Source organism: Pseudophryne corroboree, chromosome 2 (genome assembly GCF_028390025.1).
Source record: "Pseudophryne corroboree isolate aPseCor3 chromosome 2, aPseCor3.hap2, whole genome shotgun sequence".
NCBI classification, from domain to species: Eukaryota; Metazoa; Chordata; class Amphibia; order Anura; family Myobatrachidae; genus Pseudophryne; species Pseudophryne corroboree.
This window is the reverse complement of record NC_086445.1, coordinates 235,031,370-235,052,686: the sequence shown is the minus strand read 5'-3', so window position 1 is coordinate 235,052,686 and position 21,317 is coordinate 235,031,370. Positions and strand designations below refer to the sequence as shown.

The 21,317-nt window shown below is 49.0% G+C and overlaps 1 long non-coding RNA gene across 2 annotated transcripts in view; it reads left to right on the top strand.

The window, feature by feature from the left end:
* Window positions 1-21,317, top strand: part of LOC135011603 (uncharacterized) — a 307,553-nt gene that overhangs the window by 179,620 nt on the left and 106,616 nt on the right. The window contains exon 3 of one of the 2 annotated variants that reach the window (XR_010210681.1): window positions 9,139-9,208. The exons of the other annotated variant lie outside the window; for it this stretch is intronic. This is a non-coding gene — a long non-coding RNA (uncharacterized LOC135011603). The remainder of the gene's footprint in view (window positions 1-9,138; window positions 9,209-21,317) is intronic. 2 annotated transcript variants of the gene reach the window in all.

Sequence of the window (21,317 nt, the reverse complement as noted above, 5' to 3'; positions counted from 1 at the left end):
CAGCTGCTTGCTTAGAATGATTTTTATCACTGACTTTTGATTGATTCAGCTCCTAGATTATTCCAAATATTTTAGTGCTATCCTCATGTCTTAAACTGGGTACACACCTATACAATAGTCGGCCCATTCTTTCAATATCACACAATGGCCCTCATTCTGAGTTGATCGCTCGTTAGCTACTTTTTGCAGCCGTGCAAACGCATAGTTGCTGCCCACGGGGGAGTGTATTTTCACTTTGCAAGTTTGCGATCGCATGTGCAGCCGAGCGGGCCGAAAAAGTTTTTTGCAGTTTCAGAGTAGGTCTGAACTTACACCCGCCCTGCAAATGCCTGGACACGCCTGCTTTTTCCCTACCACTCCCAGAAAACAGTCAGTTGACACCCATAAACGCCCTCTTTCTGTCAATCTCCTTGCGAACGGCGTTGCAAATGGAATTGTCGCTAGAAGAATTGCACAGCAACAATGCTGTTTGTACCCGTACGACGCACGTGCTCATTGTGGTGCATATGCATGCGCAGTAGTAACCTGATCGCTGCACTGCGGAAATCAGCAGCGTGCGATCAACTCGTAATGACCCCCGATATCTGTTCCCAGCTTTACTCCACATGTGCATCTGTACATTCTGTCAGTGATATCCGTGAGGCCCATTGTTATCTGTTCATCCTGAAAGTGATCATCTTCATCTTCCTCATACTGTATCTTGATACTTTCAGTGAAATCCTTGTATCTTATAGTACTGTCAGACTGCAAACCCGGGTCCAACCTGGGATTTTGAACACAGGTCCAACCCAGCAGTGACCCAGGTCCGACCCCTTTCACACTACACTTCAACCTGGGTTATTGCCGGGTTGGCCCTGTGCACACTGAACCCAGGTCAGCCCTGTAAATCCCTATGGATGTCAGTAAAAATTTACTTTTTTTCAAGCTCACAAAGATGAGGTCACAAATGGGAACAAAAGAGAGAGGTGAGGATTACTCACAGCAATGCAGCAATCATGGGCGATGGATTACCAGTGTGTAGCCCAGGGGTGTCACTGACCCTGATTACACCCAGTGTGGGCAGCATCAAAACTGGGGGCATTTCTCACAGGAGGGGGTGTGGCTTAGTGGGGCATGGCCTCACAAGCCAAACTCAGTTTTCAGTATTCCAGGGGTTCGGGGTATGCGGCTGCCCCCCCGGGGCTGCTGCAGCTGCAGTGCCGACTCCTACAAGGTGACAGGAGCTGAAAGCTGTACGAAATGTTACAGTGCAGTGGCGTAACTACTGCCCCCGCAGCCCTCGCGGTGGCTTGGGGGCGAGGGGCTTGGGGGCGCCACTGATTTACAGCAGACTGACATGCGGACGAGCGTCCGCATGTCAGTCTGCGGTCTCCTTCCCTCCGCCGCTTGTTGGAGGGACACGGAGGGCACAGCTCGCCTCTCCTGTGTCCCTCCTGCATCATCTCCGGCGGCCGCGGGTCTAATAGGGGGAAGTGCCGTCCGTGAGCTCTAATTGGCTCACGAACCGGCACTTCCCCCTAATAGACCCGCGGCCGCCGGAGATGATGCAGCAGGAGGGACACAGGAGAGGCGAACTGTGCCCTCCGTGTCCCTCCAAAAAGCAGCAGCAGCAGCGGCGCGTGGGGGGGGGGATATCTGGCACTGGGGCATATATGGCACTGGGGGGGGAATATCTGGCACTGGGGGGGAATATCTGGCACTGGGGGAATATCTGGCACTGGGGGGGGAATATCTGGCACTGACTGGGGGCATATATGGCACTGGGGGGAATATCTGGCACTGGGGCATATATGGCACTGGGGGGGGAATATCTGGCACTGGGGGCATATATGGCACTGGGGGGAATATCTGGCACTGGGGCATATATGGCACTGGGGGGGGAATATCTGGCACTGGGGCATATATGGCACTGGGGGGGAATATCTGGCACTGGGGGCATATATGGCACTGGGGGGCAATATCTGGCACTGGGGCATATATGGCACTGGGGGGGGAATATCTGGCACTGGGGGCATATATGGCACTGGGGGGGAATATCTGGCACTGGGGGCATATATGGCACTGGGGGGGAATATCTGGCACTGGGGGAATATCTGGCACTGGGGGGGGAATATATGGCACTGGGGGCATATGTGGCACTGGGGGGGGGGCTATATTTGGCACTGGGGCATGTGAGTACCTGGCACCGTGGGGAAATATCTGGCACTGGGGACATATGTGGCACTGGGAGCACAGCCCTAGCAACAAGGACTACCTCCTAGCAACGAGCATGACACCCAGTGCATGAAACACCTGGCAACGAGCATGACACCCAGTGCATGAAACACCTGGCAACGAGCATGACACCCAGTGCATGAAACCCCTGGCAACGAGCATGACACCCTGAGCATGAAAACCCCTGGCACCGTGCATGGAACCAAGAGCATGAAACCCCTGGCAACGAGCATGACACCCAGTGCATGAAACCCCTGACAACGAGCAGGTAATCGAAAATTAATTAGATGCCTTACTGTAGGACTTAATGTGTAATGGGCATTACGGTGTGTGGCATAATGTATCACGGACATTGCGGTGTGTGTCATAATGTGTCACAGGCATTACGGTGTATGGTATACTATATCGCGGGCATTGTGATATGTGGTATAATGTCTCAGGGTCATTGCAGTGTGTGGCATAATGTATCACGGACATTGCGGTGTGTGTCATAATGTGTCAGGCATTACGGTGTGTGGTATACTATATCACGGGCATTGTGGCATGTGGTATAATGTCTCAGGGTCATTGCAGTGTGGCATAATACATAACTGGCATTGCGGTGTGTGGCATAGGGTATAACGGGCAGGGCATTGCGGTATGTGTCACAGGCATTACGGTGTATGGTATACTATATCACGGGCATTGTGGTATAATGTCTCAAGGTCATTGCAGTGTGTGGCATAATGTGTCACAGGCATTGTATGTGCTATAATGTATCGGGCATTGCAGTGTGTGGCATAATGTATCACAGACATTGCGGTGTGTGTCATAATGTGTCACAGACATTGTATGTGCTATAATGTATCAGGGGCATTGCAGTGTGTAGCATAATGTATAACGGGCATTGCGATTCCTGTCATAATGTGTCACAGGCATTACGGTGTGTGGCATAATGTGTCACAGGCATTACGGTGTGTGGCATAATGTGTCGGGGGCATTACAGTGTGTGCATATTGTGTCATGTGCATTATTGTGTGTGGCATAATGTCTAAGGGCCATTGCAGTATGTGGCATAATGTATACTGGGCATTACTATAAGGAGGAAAAATGACAAATAATGTAAGGGGCATGAATCAGGATTATTTTTCTTTCCTGTGGTGGCTAACGTATGGGCGTGCAGGTTGCAAAACTGGGGTATAAGGTAGTCTTTTCCTGCAATGCCACGCCCCTTTATGCGAAACCACGCCCATTCCAACGAAACCACACCCCTTTTTTGCCGCGCGCGCCTTCGATCCCTTTCTTGCTCCCAATTATGGAGCATGAGGGGGAGGGGGGCGCAGAAGAATTTTTTTGGCTTGGGGGAGAAAAAATTCTAGTTACGCCAATAGTGCAGCACCCAGCTCCTGTCTCTGAGCAGAAGCCGGCATTTTGGTGTCACCCCGCAGTGAGTGACACCTGGGTGTGGACCTCATCCCCTGCATCCCCTTATGATGCCACTGGTGTAGCCCTGAGTTCATGAGAGTTTGTGCTTTACTGCTGTTTGATTTAGCCAGTGAGAGCAGACAACAGCCTGTCATTTGTCTGAAGATTTCTTCCCCTCAACTGATGCTGAGCAACTCCGTCACCTCTTCATCACTCCAATAGGACAAGGCTGTTGCGGGCTCGCAGATCCCCAGTGTTTCATCTACCTCCAATGTGTATAATTAGGCATACAGAAATCCAAAATAATAAAGTGCAAATATAGTGGTCAGTGTTTTTCACAAAGTCAAAAGAGCAAAAGTATGCTGTATGTAAGTTGTTGGTTATTAAGGATTATACTGTACAATTAGTGACCAGGGTTACAATTCCATATAGTACATTAACTCTGCAACAGTATAGACGGGTGATGTACAGTCAATCATCAAAGGCGATGTAGTCATTAGGTCAACATTTACAATGACAGTCATATTGTTGACACCACAATGTCAACAGGAATGTTGACATTGTTAAAATGTCAACAGGTAACATGTCTACATTTTCAGCATTTCGACATGTGAAATGTCAACCCTCTCAGAATGTTGACTTTAGATTTGCCGATCCTGAACAAAAGATAAAGAATTGCGAGGTATTAACATTAAATACTTCCATTCCTAGATACTTGCATTTAAAATGTGTCCCATCATTATGGAACACCCTGTATATAAAATAATTTCTTACAATATTACAGCCTCGGATACTGTACTCAAAGAATAGTGCTTTATACTACTGATAGAACAAATGGTGGCGCGGCTGGGATTTTTAGAACTGTGGATTAGATATTAATACTTACAATAAGCAGCATAAGTTGTAAATTCATAAAAAAAAAATTTTATTCCACTGATAAAATCAAATATAAAATATAAAAAAACATGATGTACACCATATATACCTAAATCATACTTATAACTGATCCCATAATCTTAATAGGCCATCCGAAATAAACTTGGATAGTATTATAAAAGGAATATTCCTCTCAACAAATAAATGATAAAAAATCACAATAGTCTCTAAATGAGGTGCCGGCACCCTTTATGATTTCCCAATTATTGATTAGATGTCCCGGATTTGGGAATTTATAGCCGGTAAGTAGCAATATACACCTTGGGGATTTCCACTTTTAGATCCTTTATATCATACAGTATAAGGAACTGTTTCCTTTGGCCAATTCTTTATTTAAACAACTGTGTAGTCTGAATCTCATACACAGTGTACCTGTATCTCCACATATTTAGCCTCCTCGTCCACTCTGCTGGCTCTGCCAGTGTTTTACAGCATTGGTGGTGAATGGAGGTGCGGGTGTATTTTCTCCCCCGTGGTTCAGGTTCTCCTGCCGCAAGGAAACAGTCTGCCGTGAAAAGTGGCACTATTCAATTATTCAACTATTAGTGGCACTAAGTGGACTGCTGCTTAAGTGATTTCCTAACCATTCCTCCAACACCAACCTTTCCTAGCCTGTCCTCCACCAACAACTCCATCATTCATTTCTACGGACGTTAACACTGCAGAAGTTGCCACTAGCCCCTTAGAGAAAAGTCTTGATATATGGCTAAGCCTGGGGCAGTAATAGCAGAATTTGGCACCCCTACAGTAAGAGATTTACATGTACACATAAAAATGTACAGAAAGTGTCTTGATTGTCAATATTCCACTTGCAGAGGTAATAAAAAATCCAGCATAATATAATATTGAAAATAGAATACAATTATACATTGTTTTTCAATACTGTACACCTCTGTCTTTAAACGGGATAGCATGGACCTCAAATGTAGAGAACGTAAATGAGGATTCTGGGGGTATGAGTTTCTAGAGTGTATTAGGACCCCAACACCACCAACATGTTGACCCCTAGGTTGGGGGGTATGTGAGAATGTGAGTCCTCCAGCAGAGAGTGCATCCAGAGAAACTGTGTCAGACGGGGTAATCCAGGTTTCAGTGATGGCTAGGAGATACAGGGAATTGGAGATGAAAAGGTCACGGGTGTGGACCAGTTTGTTACAGACAGATCTGGCATTCCAGATGGAACAGGAGAGATGGAGAGTGTCTGATGGGGTTATGTGAATGAGATTATCATGGTTGTTGTAGTGATGAGGTGAGATGAAGCTAGAAGTCAGGAATACAAAGGGTGTAGTGATGGTGCTGGCTCCTAAGCTAGGAAGGGAAGCAGCCAGAGTTGAGTACGGACAGAGTAAAGTGTGGTACTGAGGGAGGTGAGGTGGCAGGAAGAGGTGGTAGGGAGCTGGGCTGAGTGGTGGAGGAGTAGGCCCAAGGCAGGGCAAAGGTGAATGACAGTGAAGTGACAGCGGAGGAGTGGAAGGAGACAGAGGAGAGGAGAGAGGAGGAGATGTAGGAGAATTGGGGGCCTATTTATTAACATTATTTTTACTAAAATATTGTAAAAAAGGGTGTTTTCACACCTTTTTCACATTATTCTAGTATCACCTGAATGTATTAAAGGGCATTTGAAGCAGTTTTCATGAAAAACTGCTCCAAACCCTTTGATTCACTTTTTTTTTTGTAAACCGCATCACATTCCCCATACTTATGGGAAAGGTGATCTGACCAGATTTACTAAAAAAAAAAAATGTGAAAAAATACCGCAGTGTGCCCTGTGATAATCTTGCCAGCTCAGGCTGGTGAGTTCACAGGGCAGCACTGTGATAGGGAGGCATTTGTCCAGCTTTCTCTGCCCCTGGAAGAGAGAGCTGAGCGGGACCCGGCTACAGTGATCAGCTCTGTGTGTCCGATGGACACACAAGCTGATCACAGTGTATAAAAAAATAAAAACCATACTCACTTGTCCAGGGAGCCGGTGTCCGCTGCTCCGGTGAGCGCTGCCGGGCGCCGGGTCCCCCATATGCTGCAATGTGACCACGGTGCAGTAAAGTGACGCTGCAAAATGGCAGTGCACTTTACAGCACCGGGAGTCACAGCGCAGGAGAAGGACCCGGTGCCCGGCAGCATCCTTAAGCAGCGCAAACCGGCTCCCTGGACAGGTGAGCATATTATCCTGCTGGGAGGGTCCGTGGTGTGTGTGAGGGGTCGACCGGGCGGCAGCGGCGATGTCGGCGGGGGCGGCGCAGGCGCAGCAGGACATCGGGGTATTCTTTACGAAAAATACCCCGATGATGCTGCGAAGAGGCATCGCAGGGACAGAGCTAGACCGCAAGCTCTGTTCCTGCATACGATAATTGATACATCGCTGCGATGCAGTCAATTATCACAGTGCGAGTTTGGGCGATTTTATCACCTGTCATGCGGATGGTGATAAATAGGCCCTTAAGAAAAGGATAGAGGTGGGAGCAGGGGACACAATACAGGATGGAGCAGACAAGGGGGGTCATTCTGAGTTGATCGTAGCTGTCCGCCCCGCATGTCAGTCCGGCTTCCCCCCCTGCACAAGTACAAAAGCATCGCACAGCAGCAATGCTTTTGTACTTGAAAAGTAACTCCCGGCCAGTGCAGCTCCTGCGGCTGGCCGGGAGTTACTCGTCGCTGCCCCGGGTCGCAGAGGCTGCATGTGACGTCACGCAGCCGCTGCGGCCTGCCCCCCGCACGGTCCGGCCACGCCTGCATTGGCTGGACTGCACCCACAAAAAACTGCGGCCAAACGCCGCCGTGCTGCCTCCTCCCTCCCAGCGACCGCCTCTGTCTGTCAATCAGGCAGAGGCGATCACTAGGTAACGACGGCCTTCGGCCATCTGGCATGCGCCTGTGCAGTTTCGACCCAATCGCTGTGCTGCGAACAACTGCAGCTTGCGATCGGGTCGGAATAACCCCCAAGGTGTTTTGGCGGATATTAGCGACAGGCTGGACATAATGTAGTATGGATGATGTAAATAGCAGTATAATATGGAAATAGGAGTGGTGGATGTTTGATAGAGTAGTGGGATTTCAGAAATGCAGGTGGAAGGACAGAATTGGAAGTGTTTAACGGCAGTAATTTGGTTTCAAACAGAAAGTTTATGTAATTGCAGAAATTAAGTAGAAGGAGGTGTTAGAAATGAGAGGATATGAGGGTAGGGGGCCCAGAGCCGGATTAAGGGGGGAGCCCAGGGGGTACGTTACCCTGGGCCCCCCAAATCTCAGGGGCCCCCTGGAGGATCCGTAGGAATCATTCACTTAGGCTCCAAGATCATGCAGCTTCTGCTGCTGCATTGCTGCTGTCATCGGGGCCAGCACTGAGTGCAGCAGCCAGTCACAGCTGCTGAACTGGTCATCATCTCCCACTGCCACCAATGGGCTGCGGTGAGGATGCCTCTGCTCACTCCCCCCCCCCGCTGAGACTCCGCCCCCTATGCTCCGTGAAGCCTCGCCCCCTTCTCTCCTCTATCCCTATGTCTTTGCTTATCCTGCTCTAGTCTCCACCCCTTCCCTCTCCTCCTCTTTTCTACCCTATCTGTGACTGTCTCTCCTTCTCCCAATGAGCTCCAGCTCCGCAGTCTGCTGAGAACAGGCAGCCTACTTCCTACTGAGGTAAGTATATGGGGAAGTGTAGGGGGGTATATTAATACAGTCTGGGGTTGTATTAATGTTATATGTGGGGGTTATGTTAAGAGAATGGGGGTGTATTAACATTATGGGGACTATACAGTATTACTGTTATTGGGGTGGGGGTGTATTAATATTATGGGTGTATATTACTGTTATCTGGGTGGTGGGTTGGGGTGGGGGTGTATTAATATTATGGGGGTATATTACTGTTATCTGGGTGGTGGGGTGGGGTTATATAATACTGAAAGGGATATTCAATTACCCTGACTTGCTGTCGGATGTACTGTATTGCCGTAAACACTGCATTGCCGTAAACCCGTAAACACACAGGTTTCACTGAACCTGTGTGTTTTCGGGTGAAAATGCACTTTTTACCAGCCGACTAAATCAAATAGCCCAACCGCAGCACCCGAAGAAACATCGTGGGTTTTTACTCCCGATGTCTCTTCGGGGGGGTAATTGAATATCCCTTTGAGCCTGATTTGGAGGTGGGTGGATTTGCAGTAGCTGCAGAAGCTGCTACTACGTCTTTATGCTAATGCCGCAGTCGGTGGGCGCCCTTATGTGTTGTCCACCAGCTGTAATGCAAATCTGTCAATGTGTGCATGAAGACAGGCCATCGATCAAACATCGGTTGCACCATCAGACATTATAGAATCCCTTTGGTGCTCAGAATGTCCATTGGATCATGGCTGCCAGTGCCAATGGAACTGCGTCTTATGACGCAGTCCCTGACATTGACACGTCTACCGCCATTAACCACTATCCAATCACCTCCCAGGAACACCTAACGAAATTGCATGGCTATCCATGCAATGCAGATATGTGTCTCCTGGTGGTAACGACTGGGACATATTATATTGGCCCGACTTGACATACTGTAGTGCTAGGGTTCATACATTCATAGGATTCTGTACTTTTACATGTCTACAGATTTGAAGGCTCGGACATCGAAAACCAAGTATCTAGAAGAGGATCCAGTGGATTGGAGCAGATGCCCTCAGTAAGTAGCTCTGACACACACACACACACACACACACACACACACACACACACACACACACACACACACACACACACACACACACACACACACATATATCACAGCAAGGTGTCTGGCTCTCTCTGTAGAATAAAGCCATCAGCGTGGGGTGCCCGCACACTCTGAATCACACACATCCCCACATAGTGCAGCACTCCAGGCGGCTGAAATAAACACTATAACAGCAGCACATAGAAAGTGTCACCTATAAACGGCACTGAAACGTTACCAAATATATGCTGCTGATATAGTATTTATTTCAGCTGCCTAGAGTGCTGCACCGTGTGGGGATATGTGTGTGTGTGTGTGTGTGTGTGTGTGTGTCTTCTTCTGCCTGCCTCTTTATTAGGGGCCCCCCTGACTGAAGTGCGCCCTGGGCCCCCCATAGTCTTAATCCGGCCCTGGTAGGGGGAAAAAATGAAAGAAATTAAGACTGGATTTGCAAATATCTAAAAACAAAATGACATAGGTTCAACATATTCATGAATAGGTTAGCCATGCTCATCTTTGCTGCGATGCAGCATGCTGCAAGATAACTTGCTTCATGGCGTGCCAGGCTGCAACTATATGCAGCAGGCAATCGCTCTCTGGCTGCGAATAGTTACAGCCTAGGACGCCATGCAGCATGCTGTGACGCAACATACGGCATCATGGTAAAATGAGCATAACTACATCTGTATAATTATTATATATGACAAATAAGGAGATTTATGGTAGACTTACCATGGTTAAATCTCTTTCTGCGATGTACACTGAATTCCACAGGGAATACATCAGGGGGTGTAGAGTTGGATCTTGATCCGAGGCACGAACAGGCTAAAGCTTTGACTGTTCCCAGGATGCATTGCTCCGCCACCTCTATAACCCCGCCTCCAGGCCATGGAGCTCAGTTTCCAGAGCCGGCCCTAACCAATATGATGCCCTAGGCAAGATTTTGGCTGGTGCTCCCTAGCACCACCGCTAGTTCTGCAGGAAATGCCTGGCATGAGTCAGCTGGCAGCTCTGCTAACGTCGGGTGCCTTTTGTTTATGAAAAATCATCTTTTCTCTGACGTCCTAGTGGATGCTGGGTACTCCGTAAGGACCATGGGGAATAGACGGGCTCCGCAGGAGACTGGGCACTCTTTAAAGAAAGATTAGGTACTACATCTGGTATGCACTGGCTCCTCCCTCTATGCCCCTCCTCCAGACCTCAGTTAGAATCTGTGCCCGGCCAGAGCTGGATGCACTTAGTGGGCTCTCCTGAGTTCACTAAAAGAAAGTATTTGTTAGGTTTTTTATTTTCAGTGAGATCTGCCTGCAACAGACTCACTGCTACGTGGGACTTAGGGGAGAGAAGCAAACCTACCTGCTTGCAGCTAGCTTGTGCTTCTAAGGCTACTGGACACCATTAGCTCCAGAGGGATCGAACACAGGGCCCGACCTCGATCGTCCGTTCCCGGAGCCGCGCCGCCGTCCCCCTTGCAGAGCCAGAAGACGGAAGATTCCGGAGAAAATCGGCGGCTGAAGACTCCGGTCTTCAATAAGGTAGCGCACAGCACTGCAGCTGTGCGCCATTGCTCCCACAGCACACCACACGCTCCGGAAACTGGTGGGTGCAGGGCGCTGGGGGGGGCGCCCTGGGCTGCAATTAGTATACCTTAAATGGCAAAATGCACATAATACAGTTCTAAACTGTATATGTGCCTAATCCCCCGCCATAATTATTATTAAAAAAGCGGGAGAAGCCCGCCGCTGAAGGGGCGGGGCTATCTTCCTCAGCACAGCCAGCTCCATTTTCTCTTCAGAGCTCCGCTGGAAGGACGCTCCCCAGGCTCTCCCCTGCAGTATACACTACAGAAAGGGTAAAAAAGAGAGGGGGGGCACATAAATTTAGGCGAAAATTGTGATATAAGCAGCTATTGGGGGAAAATTCACTTTGTGTATAGTGTAAATCCCTCTGTTATATAGCGCTCTGGTGTGTGCTGGCATACTCTCTCTCTGTCTCCCCAAAGGACTTTGTGGGGTCCTGTCCTCAGTCAGAGCATTCCCTGTGTGTGTGTGTGCGGTGTGTCGGTACGGCTGTGTTGACATGTTTGATGAGGACGCTTACGTGGAGGCGGAGCAGGTGCCGATAAGTGTGATGTCGCCCCCTGCGGGGCCGACACCAGAGTGGATGGATATGTGGAAGGTATTAACCGACAGTGTCAACTCCTTGCATAAAAGGTTCGATGACGCAGCTTTAGGGCAGCCGGCATCTCAGCCCGCGCCTGCCCAGGCATCTCAGAGGCCATCAGGGGCTCAAAAACGCCCGCTACCTCAGATGGCAGACACAGATGTCGACACGGAGTCTGACTCCAGTGTCGACGAGGATGAGACAAATGTACAATCCACAAGGGCCATCCGATGCATGATTACGGCAATGAAAAATGTGTTGCACATTTCTGACATTAACCCGGTTACCATAAAAAAGGGTATTATGTTTGGGGAGAAAAAGCAGCCAGTGACTTTTCCCCCATCTGATGAGTTAAATGAATTGTGTGAAGAAGCGTGGGGTTCCCCAGATAAGAAACTAGTGATTTCTAAGCGGTTACTAATGGCGTACCCTTTCCCGCCAACGGATAGGTTACGCTGGGAGACATCCCCTAGGGTGGACAAGGCGCTCACACGCTTATCAAAAAAGGTGGCACTGCCGTCTCAGGATACGGCCGCCTTAAAGGAGCCTGCAGATAGAAAGCAGGAGGCTATCCTGAAGTCTGTGTATACATACTCAGGTACTATACTGAGACCTGCTATTGCTTCAGCATGGATGTGTAGTGCTGCAGCAGCATGGTCTGATTCCCTGTCTGATAACATTGATTCCCTTGACAGGGACACTATTTTGCTAACCATAGAGCATATTAAAGACGTAGTCTTATATATGAGGGATGCACAGAGGGACATTTGCCGGCTGGCATCTAGAATTAATGCAATGTCCATTTCTGCCAGGAGAGTATTATGGACTCGGCAGTGGACAGGTGATGCTGATTCTAAAAGGCACATGGAGGTTTTGCCTTATAAGGGTGAGGAATTGTTTGGGGACGGTCTCTCGGACCTCGTATCCACAGCAACAGCTGGGAAGTCGACTTTTTTACCTCAGGTTCCCTCACAGCCTAAGAAAGCACCGTATTATCAAGTACAGTCCTTTCGGCCTCAGAAAGGCAAGCGGGTTAGAGGCGCGTCCTTTCTGCCCAGAGGCAGGGGTAGAGGGAAAAAGCTGCACCAGACAGCCAGTTCCCAGGAGCAAAAATCCTCCCCTGCTTCCACTAAGTCCACCGCATGACGCTGGGGCTCCCCAGGTGGAGCCAGGTGCGGTGGGGGCCCGTCTCCGGAACTTCAGCGACCAGTGGGTTCGCTCACAGGTGGATCTCTGGGTTCTACAAGTGGTATCTCAGGGATACAAGCTGGAGTTCGAGACGTCTCCCCCTCGCCGTTACCTCAAATCAGCCTTGCCAGCTACTCCCAAAGACAGGGAGGTAGTACTGGCGGCAATTCACAAGCTGTACCTCCAGCAGGTGATAATCAAAGTTCCCCTCCTTCAACAGGGACGGGGTTACTATTCCACAATGTTTGTGGTACCGAAACCAGACGGTTCGGTGAGACCCATTCTAAATTTGAAATCCTTGAACACTTATATAAGGAAGGTTCAAGTTCAAAATGAAATCGCTCAGGACGGTTATTGCAAGCCTGGAAGAGGGGGATTATATGGTATCACTGGACATCAAGGATGCTTACCTACATGTCCCCATTTACCCACCTCACCAGGAGTACCTCCGATTTGTGGTACAGGACTGCCATTACCAATTCCAGACATTGCCGTTTGGTCTGTCCACGGCACCGAGGGTATTTACCAAGGTAATGGCCGAAATGATGATACTCCTTCGAAAGAAGGGAGTTATAATTATCCCGTACTTGGACGATCTCCTTCTAAAGGCGAGGTCCATGGAGCAGTTGTTGGTCGGAGTAGCACTATCTCAGGAAGTGCTGCAACAGCACGGCTGGATTCTGAATATCCCAAAGTCGCAGCTGGTTCCTACAATGCGTCTGCTGTTCTTGGGTATGATTCTGGACACAGAACAGAAGAAGGTGTTTCTCCCGGAGGAGAAGGCCAAGGAGTTGTAATCTCTGGTCAGAGACCTCCTGAAACCAAAACAGGTGTCGGTGCATCACTGCACGCGAGTCCTGGGAAAGATGGTAGATTCTTACAAAGCAATTCCCTTCGGCAGGTTCCATGCAAGGTTCTTTCAGTGGGATCTGTTAGACAAGTGGTCCGGATCGCATCTTCAGATGCATCGGCTGATCACCCTGTCCCCGAGGGCCAGGGTGTCTCTGCTGTGATGGCTGCAGAGTGCTCATCTTCTCTAGGGCCGCAGATTCGGCATACAGGACTGGGTCCTGGTGACCACGGATGCAAGCCTCCGAGGTTGGGGGGCAGTCACTCAGGGAAGAAACTTCCAAGGACAATGGTCGAGTCAGGAGACTTCCCTACACATAAATATTCTGGAACTAAGGGCCATTTACAATGCCCTGAGTCAAGCAGAACCCCTGCTTCAAAACCAGCCGGTGCTGATTCAGTCAGACAACATCACGGCGGTCGCCCATGTAAACCGACAGGGCGGCACAAGCAGCAGGATGGCAATGGCAGAAGCCACAAGGATTCTCCGATGGGCGGAGAATCACGTGATAGCACTGTCAGCAGTGTTCATTCCGGGAGTGGACAACTGGGAAGCAGACTTCCTCAGCAGGCACGACCTCCACCCGGGAGAGTGGGGACTTCATCCAGAAGTCTTCCAGCTGATTGTAAATGGTTGGGAAAGGCCACAGGTGGACATGATGGCGTCCCGCCTCAACAAGAAGCTAAAAAGATATTGCGCCAGGTCAAGGGACCCTCAGGCGATAGCTGTGGATGCTCTAGTGACACCGTGGGTGTACCAGTCGGTTTATGTGTTCCCTCCTCTTCCTCTCATACCAAAGGTACTGAGGATAATAAGAAAGAGAGGAGTAAGAACTATACTCATCGTTCCGGATTGGCCAAGAAGAACTTGGTACCCGGAACTACAAGAAATGATCTCAGAGGACCCTTGGCCTCTGCCGCTCCGACAGGACCTGCTACAGCAGGGGCCCTGTCTGTTCCAAGACTTACCGCGACTGGGTTTGACGGCATGGCGGTTGAACGCCGGATCCTGATGGAAAAGGGCATTCCGGTTGAAGTCATTCCTACGCTGATAAAAGCTAGGAAGGATGTGACAGCAAAACATTATCACCGCATATGGCGAAAAATATGTTGCTTGGTGTGAGGCTATGAAGGCCCCAACAGAGGAATTTCAGCTGGGTCGATTTCTGCACTTCCTACAGTCAGGAGTGACTATGGGCCTAAAATTGGGATCCATAAAAGTCCAGATTTCGGGCCTGTCTATTTTCTTTCAAAAAGAACTGGCTTCACTGCCTGAAGTTCAGACGTTTGTTAAGGGAGTGCTGCATATTCAGCCCCCTTTTGTGCCTCCAGTGGCACCTTGGGATCTCAACGTTGTGTTGGATTTCATAAAATCACATTGGTTTGAGCCACTTCAGACCGTGGAGTTGAAATATCTCACGTGGAAAGTGGTCATGCTTTTGGCCTTGGCTTCGGCTAGGCATGTCAGAATTGGCGGCTTTGTCATGTAAAAGCCCCTATCTGATCTTCCATATGGACAGGGCAGAATTGAGGACTCGTCCCCAATTTCTCCCTAAGGTGGTATCAGCGTTTCATTTGAACCAACCTATTGTGGTGCCTGCGGCTACTCGGGACTTGGAGGCTTCCAAGTTGCTGGACGTAGTCCGGGCCCTGAAAATCTATGTTTCCATGACGGCTAGAGTCAGAAAAACTGACTCGCTGTTTATCCTGCATGCACCCAACAAGCTGGGTGCTCCTGCTTCTAAGCAGACTATTGCTCGCTGGATCTGTAGCACGATTCAACTTGCACATTCTGCGGCTGGACTGCCGCATCCTAAATCAGTAAAAGCCCATTCCACGAGGAAGGTGGGCTCTTCTTGGGCGGCTGCCCGAGGGGTCTCGGCTTTACAACTTTGCCGAGCTGCTACCTGGTCGGGATCAAACACGTTTGCAAAATTCTACAAGTTTGATACCCTGGCTGAGGAGAACCTTGAGTTTGCTCATTCGGTGCTGCAGAGTCATCCGCACTCTCCCGCCCGTTTGGGAGCTTTGGTATAATCCCCATGGTCCTTACGGAGTACCCAGCATCCACTAGGACGTCAGAGAAAATAAGAATTTACTCACCGGTAATTCTATTTCTCGTAGTCCGTAGTGGATGCTGGGAGCCCGTCCCAAGTGCGGACTTCTGCAATACTTGTATATAGTTATTGCTTAACTATAGGGTTATTGTTCTGAGCCATCTGTTTAATGAGGCTCAGCTGTTGTTCATACTGTTAACTGGGTATAGTTATCACAAGTTGTACGGTGTGATTGGTGTGGCTGGTATGAGTCTTACCCTGGATTCCAAATCCTTTCCTAGTAATGTCAGCTCTTCCGGGCACAGTTTCCCTAACTGAGGTCTGGAGGAGGGGCATAGAGGGAGGAGCCAGTGCACACCAGATGTAGTACCTAATCTTTCTTTAAAGAGTGCCCAGTCTCCTGTGGAGCCCGTCTATTCCCCATGGTCCTTACGGAGTACCCAGCATCCACTACGGACTACGAGAAATAGAATTACCGGTAAGTAAATTCTTATTATTTCCATTGCTATGTCACTATAATGCACAAGCAGCTTCTCCTGATTAAAGTGATATGCAGCATGCCTATATTCTGTGTGTGACTGTGGCTGTATCTGCATACAAAATGCTACATTACAGTGATTTCCAGGAATACATGCAACGTAGCATTTCGTATGCAGATACAGCCGCAGTCACACACAGAATATAGGCATGCCGCATATCATTTTAATCAGCAGAAGCTGCTTGTGCCCCTAGGCATATCAAATGCCCTAGGCATTTGCCTAGTTTGCCTATGCCTAAGGCCGACTCTGTCAGTTTCGTTAACCAGTCCAATGCAGCAGCAGGTAAAAGAGACGGTAGATTTTAGTCACAAAGAACCACATTCTCACAACAGGAGAAGGGAATAGCGGCTAATGCCATACAAACCCAAAGAAGCTAAATGCGTCAGGGTGGGCGCCCTGTGGAAACTAGTGTTTCTCGCAGAAAGAGATTTAACCATGGTAAGTCTACCATAAATCTCCTTTTCTGCAGCGTAGTACACTGGGATTCCACAGAGAAGAGATAAAGGTCGGAACCACAATCTCTTGGTTAAGATGAAAAGATGATACCACCTTAGGTAGATATCCAGGGCGCGTTCGAAGAACTGCACGGTCACGGTGAAAAATCAGAAAGGGTGGATATCAGGACAAAGCGCCTAAGTCCGCAACCTCCTAGCAGAGGCAATATCCAGTAAAAACACGACCTTAAATGTAAGACATTTAAGATCCACAGACTCAAGAGGTTCAAATGGAGACTCCTGTAGGGCATTTAAGACAACAGACAAATCCCATGAAGACACAGGAGGGACATAGGGGGTCATTCCGAGTTGATCGCTCGCTAGCAGTTTTTAGCAGCCATGCAAATGCATTGTCGCCGCCCAATGGGGAGTGTATTTTCGCTTTGCAGAAGTGCGAACGCCTGTGCAGCAGAGCGCCTGCGAAAACAATTTGTGCAAAACAAGAAAAGCCCTGGACTTACTCTTCGTGTGCGTTGATTCTAACGTTGGAGGGTTGGCTTTTGACGTCACACACCCGCCCAGCGTTCATCCAGCCACGCCTGCGTTTTCCCTGGCACGCCTGCATTTTTTTAAGCACTCCCTGAAACGGTCAGTTGACACCCAGAAATGCCCCCTTTCTGTCAATCTTCTTGCTGCCGCCGGTGTGAATGACAACGTCGCTAGACCCTGTGCAAAACCACAAAGGACTTTGTACCCGTATGTCACGCATGTGCATTGCGGTGCCTACGCATTTGCAGAAATGCTGATTTTTAGCCTGATCGCTACACTGCGAACAACGGCAGCTAGCGATCAACTCGGAATGACCCCCATAGGGAGGCCGAATCCGTAAAATACCCTGAGTGAAAGTATGAACGTCAGGAATAGATGCAATTTTCCTCTGAAATCACACTCTCCGGCATGAATGTCCTGACGACTGAGGAAATCTGCTTCCCAGTTGAGGACTCTGGGAATGAACACTGCCGATATTGCTGGCAAATGGCATTCCGCCCAACGTAGGATTTTTGATACTTCCAATATTGCCATGCGGCTTTGAGTGCCGTCTTGATGATTTATGTACGCCACCGTGGTGGCGTTGCCTAATTGTTCTTGAACGGGCCTATTCTGTACTAGAGGTAGGGCCAGTGTAAATGCATTGAACACTGCCTGCAATTCCAGAATGTTTATCGGGAGGAGAGATTCCTCCCTGGTCCATCGACCCTGGAGAGAGTGTTGTTCCAACACCGCGCCCCAACCCCGCAGACTGGCATCCATTGTCAGGAGGACTCAGTTGGAGATCAGAAGGGACGGACCCTGCTCAACTGTTAATCCTGTAGCCACCAGCTCAGTGACAGACCAACCTCCGGAGTCAAGGAGATCATTTGAGACCTGATCCGATGAGGCAGACTGTCCCACTTGGAAAGGATTAACCTCTGCAGAGGGCGACACGATGAGGCCTAGTACTTGTATCGCCGAGTGTATCGACACACTTGGGCGAGAGAGGAATTATCTGATCCTGTCCTGAAGTTTCAGGACTTTCTCTGGAGACAAAAACAATCATTGGCTGTGTGTGTCCAGCAGTGCCCCCAGGTGCACCATGCTCCGAGCAGGGACCAGCGAGGACTTTTTCCAGTTGATGAGCCACCCGTGGGCTTATAGAAATTGGACCGTCAGTTCCAGATGACTGAGGATTGTAAAACCAAGTGTAGAGCTTGCGCTTTTAACGGATCCGAAGATATAACTGTCATGCAGAACTGGCGAGGGGGACATCTCTTGAAAGAGATTGCGTACCCATGAGAGACTACTTCCCGCACCCAGGCATCCGAAGTGGTCGTTAACCAGGCCTGGGCGAACTGCAGTAGTCGGCCTCCCACCCTGGGGTCCCCCAGGGGGAGGCACGCCCCATCATGCAGCAGGGTTGTCTTGTTTGGAAGCAGGCTGATGGGCGGCCCAGGATTGTTTAGATTTGGGCTTAGTGGTTTTGGAAGCATGAGCCTGTCATGGGTACGCCTGACTTTTTGCTTTTCCTGGAGGTCGAAAGGACTGAAAAGTGGTATTCTTAGGATTAGTACTTGGGAAAAACGCAGTCTCGGCAGTCGCCATGTCAGTCACAATCTTGTTCAGATCCTCCCCAAATAGGATGTCTCCCTTAAAATGGAGCACCTCCAAGGTCTTTTTGGAGTCCAGGTCCACCTTCCAGAACCTCAACCACAGGTTTCGGTGTGCCAGGATAGACGTAGTAGATGCCTTGGCCGCCATTACACCTGCATCAAAGGCCGCCTCCTGAATATAGTGGGAGGCTGTGGTAATATAAGACAGATATTGTCTGGCAGTGTCAGAAAAATCCTGAGGTAGCTCATCCTCAATTGCCTGAACCCATGCTTCAATTCCTTTCACAGCTCAGGAGGCTGCCATAGTGGGTCTATGCACAGCACCAGTAAGAGAGAAAATAGACTTCAGGAATCCCTCCACACGCTTATCCGTCGGTTCCTTCAGTGAGGTGACAGTGGTGACACACCACAAGACGGGCGACATGAGAGTCCACCGGTGGTGGAGTTTGCCACTCGTTACTCAACTCTGCAGGGATAGGATAACGAGATCTTTTTAGACAGGCAAAACTTCTTTACTGGAGATGACCAGGATTCCTGACGTATGTCAATTACATGGTCAGCATGTGGTAAGACTACTTTAGCAACCTTCTGACGTTTGAATTTATCAGGTTTCTTAGATGTAGTAGTAGGCTCGATCTCATCATCTATTTGTAGAATCAGCTTAATAGCCTCCACTAGGTCAGGAACATCAACCTGGGTTGTAGATTCCTCATCAGAAGCAACTGTATCAGTGTCTGACGGATCAGTATATTCCCCATCCTCATCGGAAGAATTATCCGACATATTAGTGGATTGTGAGGAAAAAATGGCCCGCTTAGATGACCCGTTGGCCCCAGGGGGGCATGGAGTAGACTTTTGTCTAACCAAAGATTGATTCAATTGTTGTAAATGGGTAGACAGAGTGTCCGCCCAGGGCGGATTAACTACAGGGACAATATGTGGCTGTAATGGCACAGTAGGTCCCACAGGAAGTGTAAGACGTGTTACAGGCGTATTCAGCATACTGCAGAACGCTGCCCAAGGTGGGTCCGGATTGGCCACAGGTGCTGCGGGTTGACTGGGAGGTGTATGGAACCCAGCGCCTGAACCAGCAGCTAACACTGCACCCTCAGGTAAATCCGTGGTGCTAGCACCGCAGGATGCAGAAGCGTCCGTGGATTCCCCCGCCCTGTGTGGCAGATATTATAGGGAATGTAGCCTTAGAGCGTGACAGTACAATATAGCCAGACCAACACAATACCTGCAAATAACCCCCTTTGTTATGTAACAGTAAATACAGGACACAAACAGAGGATTTAAGCGGTATGAGGTGACTGAAATACACAGTAAAAAATACCAAATTGCATATTCTGTGTAGCACTATATATATATATATATATATATATATATATATATGTATAGGACCCTGACGCACCTAGCCCCTCAGGGTACAGAATATAGTGATAGCAATATGTGTGATACAGGAGAATGAAATCCACATAACAGCTACTGGCACACTCAGTCACAGGTACAGTACAATGCAGAAGTTATTACTTATAAACAATAAAACTGCACTGGACTAGTAAAAACTACACATAAATATGTATGAATATAGGGCCTAATTCAGAGTTGATCGCAGCAGCAAATTTGTTAGCATTTGGCAAAACCATGGTGGTCATTCCAAGTTGTTCAGTCGCTAGCAGTTTTTAGCAGCCATGCAAACGCTATGCCGCCTCCCACTGGGAGTGTACTTTAGCTTAGCAGAAGTGCAAACGAAAGGATCACAGAGCGGTGGCAAAAAAAATTTGTGCAGTTTCGGAGTAGCTCAATATCTACTCAGCGCTTGCGATCACTTCAGACTGTTCAGTTCCTGTTTTGACGTCATGAACACGCCCTGCGTTCGCCCAGCCACGTCTGCATTTTTCCTGGCACGACTGCGTTTTTTCGAACACTCCCTGAAAACGGTCAGTTGACACCAAGAAACGCCCTCTTCCTGTCAATCACTCTGCGGCCAGCAGTGCGACTGAAAAGCTTTGCTAGACCCTGTGTGAAACTACATCGTTCGTTGCAATTGTACGATGTGCGTGTGCATTGCGCTGCATATGCATGCGCAGAAGTGCCATTTTTTTGCCTCATCGCTGCACAGCGAACAAATGCAGCTAGCGATCAACTCGGAATGATCCCCCCATATGCACTGCAGGGGGAGCAGATATACCATGTGCAGAGAGAGTTAGATTTGGATGGGGTGTGTTCAAACTGAAATCTAAATTGCAGTGTAAAAATAAAGCAGCCAGTATTTACCCTGCACAGAAACAAAATAACCCACTCATATCTAACTATCTCTGCACATGTTATATCTGCACCCCCTGCAGTGCATATGGGCCCTCATTCCGAGTTGATCGCTCGCTGCTGATTTTCGCAGCGCAACGATTAGGTTAAAAAAGGGCATTTCTGCGCATGCGCATGGTACGCAGCGCGCATGCGCTAAGTACTTTCACACAAAACTGTGTAGTTTTACAGAAGCTCGAGCTACGCTTTTCAGTCGCTCGAGTGTTCGTTGTTTGATTGACAGGAAGTGGGTGTTTCTGGGTGGCAACTCAGCGTTTTCAGGGAGTGTGCTAAAAAACACAGGCATGCCAGGTTAAAACGCAGGAGTGGCTGGAGAAACGGGGGAGTGGCTGGCCGAACGCAGGGCCTGTTTATAACGTCAAACCAGGAACTAA